General features: G+C 47.4%; 1 protein-coding gene across 1 annotated transcript in view; it reads left to right on the top strand.

Moving 5' to 3' along the window:
* The first annotated feature begins 6,593 nt into the window (after positions 1–6,593).
* SLC34A2 (solute carrier family 34 member 2) overlaps positions 6,594–10,927 on the top strand; it is a 25,054-nt gene continuing 20,720 nt past the window's right edge. Inside the window, exon 1 of the mRNA XM_077776594.1 lies at positions 6,594–6,626. The gene's annotated coding sequence lies outside the window, so the exon portion shown is untranslated. The remainder of the gene's footprint in view (positions 6,627–10,927) is intronic.

Genomic DNA, 10,927 nt, shown 5'->3' with positions numbered 1-10,927 from the left:
AACCAGGCCTGTGGGATCCAGACTCAACAGAGAACAGAAGATTCGAGCCTCCAGGATGGCGTTCAGACTTAAGTTCAGAGCTGTGAGTTCCTCCTTAACTTTAAATTATCCTTTTATCATTTGATTGTAATTAATTAAATCAATTTTAAATAAATCAATCAAAAGTTATACATTATCTTAACTTTAAGTCCCCTTTAAAAACTTAAGTTGAGTAAAATATTTGGGAAGGAATTTGAACCTCAAATTGAAGTCCCTCGGCCCAGACCATCTCTTTGGAGATCTACTGTTGAAAAAAAGAGGCCATATGACAATCTGTGAACAAAGGAAAAAGGAAATGCCCAGAGAAAGGCTCTGAGACATGAATGATAAGGAGGAGTGTCCATGTGAAAATCTGGAAAAATGTTCTGGGTAGAGGGGATGGCCAGAGCATCGGCCTGGGATGCAAATGAGTGTTAGACTCAAAGAATGCAAGAATGGCAGGGAAGGTGTCTTTCTCTGCACTGGACTCCTGGCTACCACCCAGGCTGGGGGGCCCCAGGTGATGATCCAAACTGCACTGGTTACCCCAGGCCCTCTGTATGGTTCTGACTTGTTAGCCTTATTCCTTTATGCTATGTCCTTATAAAATAGGATTTTATTTATTTACTTATTTTTGCTTTTTATTTTATTTTTATTTTTAAAATATAGTTTATTGTCAGGTTGGTTTCCATATAACACCCACCAGTGCTCATCCCCAACAAGTGCCTTTCTCCAGGCCCATCGCCCCCTCATCCCCCATCAACCCTCAGTTTGTTCTCAGTATTTAAGAGTCTCTTATGGTTTACCTCCCTCCCTCTCCTTAACTATTTTTCCCCGTCCCCTTCCCTATGTTCTTCTGTTAAGTTTCTCCTGCTCCACATATGAGTGAAAACATATGGTATCTGTCCTCTGCCTGACTTATTTCACTTAGCATAATACCCTCGCGTTTCATCCACAGTACTGTAAATGGCCAGATTTCGTTCTTTCTCATTGCCATGTAGTATTCCATTGTATAGATAAACCACATCTTCTTGATCCATTCATCAGCTGATGGACATTTAGGCTCTTTCCATGATTTGGCTATTGATGAGAGTGCTGCTATGAACACTGGGGTACATGTGCCTCTATGCATCAGCACTCCTATATCCCTTGGGTAAATTCCTAGCAGTGCTATTCCTGGGTCATAGGGGAGTTCTACTGTTAATTTTTTGAGGAACCTCCACCCTGTTTTCCAGAGCAGCTACACCAGTTTATATTCCCATCAGCAGTGTAGGAGGGTGCCCATTTCTCCACATCCTCACCAGCATCTAGAGTCTCCTGATTTGTTCATTTTAGCCACTCTGACCAATGTGAGGTGGTATGTCAGCATGGTTTTTATTTGTATTTCCCTGATAATGAGTGACGTTGAGCATCGTTTCATGTGTCTATTGGCCATCTGGGTGTCCTCTTTGGAGAAGTGTCTATTCATGTCTTCTGTCCATTTCTTCACTGGATTGTTTTTTGTGTGTGGAGTTTGGTGAGTTCCTTATAGATTTTGGATACTAGCCCTTTATCCGATATGTCATTTGCAATTCTTTATTCCCCATTCTGTTGGTTGCCTATTAGTTTTGTTGATTGTTTCCTTTGCTGTGCAGAAGCTTTTTATCTTGGTGAGGTCCCAATAGTTCATTTTTGCTCTTGATTCACTTGCCTTTGGAGATGTGGTGAGTAAGAAATTGCTGCAGCTGAGGTCAAGGAGGTTGTTTCCTGCTTTTTCCTCTAGCATTTTGTTGGTTTCCTGTCTCACATTTCAGGTTCTTCATCCATTTTGACTAAAATGGGATTTTAATCTTGGTGTCCTCAACTCTTTAGAATCTAGCTCAGTACTACCTAGTAAGAAAATGTTTTCTGATGATCTAAAGTAAACATTAAGTCGAAGCAGTAAAAGATGCACATAAATAGACCCATTAGGCCTTTCAGGGTTACTTACTTCCTGTTTTATACACAATATTAATGACACTGTTAATTAATGAATGAGGCAAGCTATATTCTTAGTCCACAACAGGTTAGAAATAGCAATATAATGATGTCAGCTGCTGATAAAGCAGGGTGGTTATTGCTACATATACTTAAAGTGACAAGTCAGAAAGAGCCTGTAATGGCCTGATGGCCAATACTATGAACAAGGAAAGAAGCAGAAAAATCACCAAAAACCTCTCCAAACATGCACACACACATTCATACACACACATGCACACACATGCACATGTATGCACACACAGAAAATACTTAATAGTTAGCTTTCTGGGCCTATTTATGGTAGAAAAACAGCTCTGAAATGCTTAAATTATAAGATTGTCACTGGATTCTATAAAATGACCACAAGGCATCAGGAAGTTGTTAGATTCAATTTGCTCCTGGTGTGAAAAAAATCTGTTCTTTTTTTTTTTTTAAAAAAAGTTTATTTTTGAAAGACAAAGCACAGGGGGGATGGGGGCAGAGAGAGAGAGGGAGACAGAATCCAAAGCAGTCCCCAGGCTCTGAGCTGTCAGCACAGACCCTGATGCAGGGCTCGAACCCACGAACCAAGGGATCATGAGTGGGCCGGAGTCAGATGCTCAACTGACTGAGCCATCCAGGTGCCCCTCTGTGTGTTATATTTTAAAAGTTCATCACATAATGTACTGCCTTCAAAAGATTTCAAACTCGGAAATACAACTCGGAGCCTAGTCTCTCCCCCGTACCCTTCCCCAGTACCACTAGATTTGTTTCCTTGAACTTTCTAACCTGTGAGATATTCATAGGAAAAAAACTACACGGGATTAGTACAGCTCAAGGATTTATCACACAGTAAATGACCACGACCCAAAAGGAGGACACTGTCAACCGCTTAGGATTCCCTGCATGTTCCCTCAATCTTACCCACTCCCTTCCCAACACAGGGACCCCCACGTGACTTCGCTGGGAAGTCCTTGCTTCTTTTCTTCATAGTTTTACCACTGAAGCATGCATTTCCGAACACCAAGACTTAATCTGGGCTGGATCAGGAATTTTGTGCAAGGGAAATCAAACTATGAACCCTTCTTTAGCTTATGTTTGTGAAATAACATCTATGCATTTCCTTCCAGGTAACAATCAGTTGTTCCTTGTCATCACATGTTATCTGGCCACTTCTGACTCCCAAAGGTGATTTCATAATGGTATTTCACTGTCTGCCTGCTCTGCAGATAATATTTCCTTCTGTGGAAGTGGACATCTGAGCACTTTTGTGGGCTGTGCTGCTATGGGCAGCTTTGTGTATGTCTTTTGTTGAACACAGGGTACATTTCTCTTTGGGCTTATGCCTGGAAGATGTATACACTAGGTTTAAATCTAACTGTGGTCTAATTTGCATTTCCTTCAACTGTGATCTAGAGCACCTTTTAATGTGTTTATTAATCATCATTGTGAAGTGCCTGTTCCAGTCTTTTGACCATTTTTTTTAAATTGGATTTTTTTTCTTGGTATATGAACATTCTGTACATATTCTGAAATCCGCTCTTGGTCAGTTCTGTGTGTCCTAGGCCTCTTCCTCCACCCTGGCCTCCATCTCTCCGTGCAAATGTCTTTCCCTTTGGGTAATACATCTTGTATGCTATTTGAGAAGTCTGTCCCCACTCGGAGTTCATCAGTCTTTGTTTATACTGTTTCTAGAAGTCCTATTATTTTGGCTTCTACATTTAGGTAAATTCTTTTGTGTAGGGTGATAAGTAGAGGGTCAAGTAAGTTTCATTTGTTGTCATTTGGATATCCATTTATTACCGTTTATCTTGACCCTGCTGCTTGGCAGGGATTTGGCCACAAATCAAGTGTCCATATATATGTTTCTGAGCTCTATTGTTTCTACTCAGACACATTCTTGAGGTATCTGAATATCCCTATAAGGGAAAGGAGGTAAGAAATCAGTGAAAATTATTAGCGATTATGTGGGTGAAATCAATAATTAGGCTAGGATTTTAACTCTGCCACTGACTAGTCCTGTAACATTGGGATAAGCTATTTAACTTGCCCCATTTCCTGGCTTGTATACTTAGCTCTGAGTATTACAAGGATTGATGACTTGATATATGTAAAATGTTTAGCACACGTGAAGCACTCAGGTAGCAGTCACGATCCTTAATCTGCAATTTAAAAACTCACTTAGCCCCAAACCCTAAACTGAATTGATGCAAAAAATCAAAAGTGTTGCCGTTCAGTACAATATTCGTGCATTTTTACAGCAAACAGTATCCGTAGGTTTGATTATAGGGCAGTCAAGGCCCCACAGAGTGTCTCCCATCTTAGTTTCTAAAACTGGAAAGTTATACATTCTGAAACACATCTGGCCCCAGAGGCTCAGTAAAGGTTGTGGGTTGATGTCAGCTCAAGGTTTTGCAGCCTTGGGCAAGACTCTGGGTGGCCCTCAATCTGCATTAATGGTGCCATTAATCCAATCAGTTTTAACTTACAGGACAAGAGGCACCCAAAAAAGCAAGCTGAATGCAAGTGCTTTCGAAGTGTGTGTGTAAACATAGGCTGTTTAGAGTATGTGTTAAGTTCTCAGCAGTGAACGTTCCCTTTCCAATTTTTTGAAGTTTTGATCAGCTCCCGGTTGGAAGTGATATAAAGTGTGAGCGGTTAGCTCTGTGCCCCACATCCAAGCCCACAGTTACAGGGGTGGGGAGGCTTGTCAGGATGAATGTCCAAAAAGAGATGAGATGGTGTCCGCAGCCCATGTGCCCAGGGCTGAGGTGTTGCTGAGCTCAATGAGCAGGTGCCAATGGATTGCCACCATGAGGAGATTCTGTTTTGGAGGTCACTCCGAGGAAAGGTGCTGGTCGATAGCTATCTCCAAGGGCTGGCTTTGAAGTCTGGCACACAAGCAAAACCACAGTCCCTCTAAAAAAGCCTGGGCTGATTTGATTTCCATGTCTGCTCTCCAAGCAATATGTCCTGGCCCTTGGACTGATGTGCCCAGCATCTGAGGCTGTGGAGTAGTGACGTCAGGGCCCCAAGTTTCCGGATGACACTAATCAAAGCTTCCCACTCAGTCTCGTCCCAGCACAAACTACAACTACATTGTAGTTGCTATGGATTGAGTACTCCTCATGTGCACACCAANCTTGGACTGATGTGCCCAGCATCTGAGGCTGTGGAGTAGTGACGTCAGGGCCCCAAGTTTCCGGATGACACTAATCAAAGCTTCCCACTCAGTCTCGTCCCAGCACAAACTACAATGTGCAAACTACAATGGTTGCTATGGATTGAGTACTCCTCATGTGCACACCAGGTACTATGCTACGTGCTATAAATAGCTGAGCTCATTTGCTCTGATAGGGACCTTATTCCCAATTTACACAGGAGCAAATGAAGGCAGGGAAAGCAAGTGGTAAAACAGGAAACTGAGTTAAGCCCTTTGGCCCAGAGTTGGTGTGCATAGCCACTGACTTTTCTCAGAGCCCTGCTCTGTAGCTTCTCGGAAGCAGCACTCCTGACTCCTTCCCCCTGATGGAGGAGAGAGCTCTTGCTTTGGGAACGAAACCAGCCTCGTTCCTATGGGCCCTTCTATCTACTCTTCCGTCGTGCACAGCAGGGCAACTAGTAAGCCGAGCCTCACTTTTCCTCTGCTGTAAAACCAGGACCATGTGGCAGAGGGAAGAGTCTGGGATTTGGAATAAGATCGAGGTTTGACCCCCGCCTAGCAAATTTCGAGCAATCCTATGTCATGCCCCCCTAACCTTTCTAGAAGCCTCACCTAGAACAGGAGCTGCTCTCACTCCCAGGAAGGTGTGGGGGGTGGGCATTGGAGAACGTCTGCCCACACATAACCCGGCAGCTCTTAGGAGAAGTGTGACGATGGACGCTCCCTGGGACAGGTCTGGGTGGAGAAAGATGTGTGGCGGCCACACAAGGAATACACGGGCAGAGCGCACATCTGCTAAAGCGGACGAGCTGGCGGGGATGCTGCTCTGGAGAGAAGAGCAGCCCCTCTCCCCATGCTGGCTAATCCAGCCCCATCCCTGGCAGACCCAGGGCTCCCCGCTGGCCAAGTGTCTTAACTGCAGAGTCCAGGCTTCTAGGGCAGAAAGCACCCCAAAGCCTGATAAGGCCGAACAATCCCGGCTTTGTTTTTAGAAGGATTTGTCTCTGAGTTTCCAGTTGGCTTTTATCTGTCTCAGCGTCTCTGACCTCTTCAGCCTCACAGGCGCTCAACTAGAAGATTCAGCCTCTTGGGGGAGGAGAGCGCAGGGGACCGGGGAGCCCCGGCTAGTCCCCCACTTGCCCGGGTCTCCCGTGGCCCGCGCTGGGGCGGGGAGGGCGCGCAGGGCGCGCGACCCGGGCGCTGCCTTTGGGGCCCAGGGACCGCGTGGGGATCTCGTCCGCAGCCGGCCGCCTGTCTTCCCTCCGCAGCCGGCCGGGAGGTCACGATGGGCTCATTAAGCCGGCAGGTAGGCAGTGCCCCGGCGGCGGCAGGCGGTCCTGGAATGTGCGAGGGGCGTGATGACAGCAGCTGCCGCCGGGTTTTTGCGCAACACCTTCGCTATATATACCCTGGCGGCTAGGCTCCACCTGGTTCCTCCTTGGGTCCATTACCTGCGCTGGGAGCGCTGGTGAGTACCGCCGCCGGGGCAAGGGCTCTTCCTTCTCCCCTCTCGCTCTCGAAAGAACCTTCATTTACTTTTAATTTACTTAATTCTTTTAGACATCCCTCGATGTTGACCTCAAGGAGCTTGGCTGGCTTTGGACTGCGGAAGAAAAAAAAATAATAAACCTTCTCTACATTTTCAGATTATAGTTTTCTTTTCGATGTTACTGCCATAGCTGTTATTACAATTCCCATGACTAGCTATTTACCCCTGGCCATGTTATTAATTAGCCACCGTTGAGGGTTCTGAAACTATAGATGTTCTGGGATTCGTGCTTCCGGGAGGAAAAACGGAATAGAAGGTGCCACTTAGAGATTGGGACGTCTGGCCTCTTTTTTGGTCACGAACTAGCTGTGTGACCTAAAGCAGGTTGCTGTGAGCCCCTGGGCCTCAGTTTCCCCCTCACAGAGGAGGAACCCTCTCAGTCTTTTCCTGCGCTGAAAATTCTAGGTCTGTGTGGCTGTCCAGTAAGGCAATGCCCCCGAGTGTGACTTCCACGTGCTGCCATTCTTGTTTGCCTAGGGATTAAAGTGACTTCAGGATATAGTCTAGTTTGCCGGTTGCATCGGGGCAGATGGGATCTGCACAGGGCTGGTCTCTCAGCTTGGCTTGGGAGGACAGAGCCCAGAATTTTTCACTGTTTTGAGTCAGGGGAGTCCCAAGTGAGCAGTCTGGGGAAATGGCTTGCAAGGAAATGTGTTCAGGTGGGGGTGGGTTTCGGGGGGGGCACCCAGCATCTCCAAGGCTAGAAAGAGGGTGGCATGTGGAATGGATGTAAATTCAGTCTTCAGAGTCCCAGAGGCAGATGCCTGCCACGGGTAGCTGGTACTGAGGTGGAGAGAGTTAGAATCACTCCTTTTCTGGGGCACCTGGGCGGCTTAGTCGGTTAAGCGTCCGACTTTCGCTTGGGTCATGATCTCGCGGTTCGTGGGTTCGAGCCCCGCGTCGGGCTCTGTGCTGAGTGCCAGCTCAGAGCCTGGAGCCTGTTTCAGAGTCTGTGACTCCCTCTCTCTCTGACCCTCCCCTGCTCACGCTGTCTCTCTCCTAGAAATAAATAAAACATTAAAAAAAAAAATCACTCCTTTTCCATAAGGAAGTGGCAGCTATCTGAAACATGTTGATTTCATGGAAGCAACTTGTGGATTTCTTCACATAGAATCCCCTCTCCCTCCCTGTTTCTATTCAGAAGTGATTTCTGTGTTAGCCTTGCTTGCGTCAGTCCTGTTTGTCTTTTTCTGCTTCCCCCCACCCCTGAGCCAGAGCTCTTTGAGTTGTTCTGGGCCTGGTGTTCTTGAAAAAGTTGTGCCTCATAGGATCAACAATTGTTTCCGGTTGTTAGGAGTGTTTGAATCTCTCTGCTCCTGCCAGCCAACAGCCAATAAGGATCTCTGTTTTTTTCTAACTTTGGGGACTGGTGGCAAGAGATGGTGCTTGTACAACATTTGGGTGTTTAACAAATTGCCACCTCCGAAGTCCACCCCAAATCACCCAACTGTTTCATTGAAACAAGTCCCCAGTAGTGGGAGGAAGATGGACAGGATGTCTGGATTATAGCTGTTAGGCACAAAGCTGACATAAAAATAGCCTGAATTCAGTTTAATGAAGAAAACAGCTTCTCGGGATCAGTCATTTGGAATAAACTTTTCATACCATTTTCAGCCACCGTCTTCCCCGCCTTCCCTCCTTTTCTCCCCCCCGCCCCAAAAAAGGCACAGAATGGCAATATCAGCAGGAGGTAGTCAGGACATCCCAGTGAATGTAAAAATGCTCAAGAGTGTAAAATGAGAGCTGCAAATAGACTGCAATATGTTAAAACTGTTTTTTTGTGAATTAGCTCTTTTAACCACCCTCCAACACAATGCAAAATAATGAATATGGTTCCAAGTTAATTGCAGGATTTAAAGTATCATAAATGCAAATTGAAAGTGCACCATGAGGGTGTGGTTTGGTAGTACGGCCCTAGTTTAAAAAGAGCAAAATGTCTGTTTAAAATCCTGTTAGTGCATATGGTCAAGAGTCTAACCTAAAGCCACTCATGAATGCAAAACTCAGGCCAATTACCTCTGTCTCCTGTCCCACGCACCCCCCTCCCATCACTACCGAGTCATTGGGGGGATTATTTTGCCTTGTGATGATTGAAGGAAGATGGAAAATTAAGTAGCCATTGCCCTCTTGGGAATTTTTAAAGTCTTGGGCATTCTTTCAAAGTAGGAAAAGATTTCTTAAGCGTCTTGAGAACATCAGCATCAGACTACCTGAGTCTGAATTGTTTCTGAGGGGCCAGCATCTTTATAACTTGAACCAATGCATTTCTTTGGGCCTTGGTTTCCTCCTCGGTGGCATTAGTACTAAAGTATGAATACTTGAAAGTAAGTTCACAGAAATAAAAGGGTTAATTTGTGTCCAGGGCTTGCACAGTACCTGATTGAAAATACTCAAGGACCATTTGGATGGCTGCAGGTTGGAGAAGCCCAAGGAATGCAGAGTGTAAGGGTTGGGCGGTCACCAGGTGCTCTACGTTTTCCTGCTCCCGGGTCTGAGAGGAGCCGAGAAGTTTCCTCTGCTGGCCTTCAGGAGTTTCTCCTGGCATGGGCTACACATGTGGTTGCAGGGAGCCGAGCCAGAAGGGTTGTTAACATAGCCAGATCAGTTGTAGGGCTGAGTGGCGAGGAGCAAGGAAGCAGATGTGAAATCATAGCCCTGAACCTCATGCTTAAGCATTAAACACACACACACACACACACACACACACATCTTTGTGGGTTAGCACCAAACGGTGGAAATGGATGACTTTATCTATCCTTTCTTCTCTGCTTTTTTCTGGCAGGTGGCAAGAGTGTGCTGGAGTGTGTGCCGTGGGGAAAGTGGGGCGAGGGAAGAGCTAGGTCAGAGAATGCCCTAGGGACAGATCGCCTGTGGAGGGGCTCAAAGACTCCAAAGGCCTCTGCTGATGCCCCTTTCTAGAGAAGCAAGCTCCAGACAGGCCAGGGTCTGCCCGCCCCCGGGAAAGTGGCATCAGATTCAGGCTGGGGCTCTATCCGGCCCATTCCGTGTCTGCCTGTCCTGCTTAGCCGACACTCCTAAAAAAGGCTTGGCGTACGCCGCGTCCAGGGCTCTGGTATGCCCGAAGCCTTTGTGGGAGCTCTCAGCCTGTCATTACGGCGTTCTTGGCTGACAGTTCTAGGTGCCTTGAGTGAGTCTGCAGGATGGACCCCTGCAGAGGGATGAGCCCAGCCAGCTCTCCCAGAAGCACCCACTGAGCCTGGACTGAGTGAGGCGACTTGGGCCCTTCGGTGCCGTGCTGCTTGGATGGGGCCCAGAGGGTTCCTCCTCCCTCTCTCTCTCTCTCTGTGGCAGCACCCGGCCGAGAGGTCTAGGGAAGGGCCCCCAGCTTTGCGACCAGCATTCTTGGGTTCAAATCCGGACTCGTCTGCTGGAAGCTGGGGGACTTACTTGATTTCTCTGTCTCAGTTTCTTTGTAAACAGGAAAGAACTTCGTTGTTGTACAATTTAACGAGGTCACGGATCCCATAGGACAACCCCCCATCTCTCTCTCTCTCTCTCTCTCTCTCTCACACACACACACACACACACACACACACACACACACACACAAGATGTTAGTGCCTTTCTCTCCTGTGCTTCAGGTTCCTTTACTGCACGGATATTTACAGAGGACCCACTGCTGTGCTGAGCACTGAGGTGAGGAGCTGGTGGCCCAGGGCGCAGTGGAGTTTAGGCCGTGCATTGTTTGTGATACAATTCGTTCCGCAAAGCTCTGCGTGTTGACTCTGCTGGGCACCCTGCCCGGCCACACCTTTGCTCGTTAATCAGTCTGTCCTGCCACAGATAAATGAGGGAGTTGGTATTATCCCCATTTCTGAGCTGTCGAAACTGAGGTTCAGAGAGGCTCAGGTCACCCACTGTGTGGTTCTCTCGGTGCTGTGTGCCAGGTGCTGTGATGTCAGCAGACTGGCAAGTCCCAGGCCCTGGAGAACCCTGAACAGCTGCCCAGGGCCGATCATGGGGAGTTCACTCTGGGCCCTCCCTTTACTCCAGATCTGTGTGTCAGCCGCACAAGAGCTGGGGCTCTGCTCCTTGGGAAGTCTGGTGAGTGGGACCTGTGTGCCCATGCTGCTGAGGACAGTGACCGCCGGCCAGGTGCCCTACATTCCCTCACTTCCCAGGTCCTGAGAGGAGCAGCCAGAGCTGTGGGGGTGGAGAGGGCCAGGAGGCGAGTGGCTGGCCAACCGGCAGGCCGGCCG

Source organism: Crocuta crocuta, unplaced genomic scaffold (assembly GCF_008692635.1).
Source record: "Crocuta crocuta isolate KB4526 unplaced genomic scaffold, BGI_CrCroc_1.0 scaffold57, whole genome shotgun sequence".
Classification (NCBI taxonomy): Eukaryota; Metazoa; Chordata; class Mammalia; order Carnivora; family Hyaenidae; genus Crocuta; species Crocuta crocuta.
The sequence above is the reverse complement of the archived record's forward strand: the minus strand, read 5'-3'. Positions and strand labels throughout refer to the sequence as shown.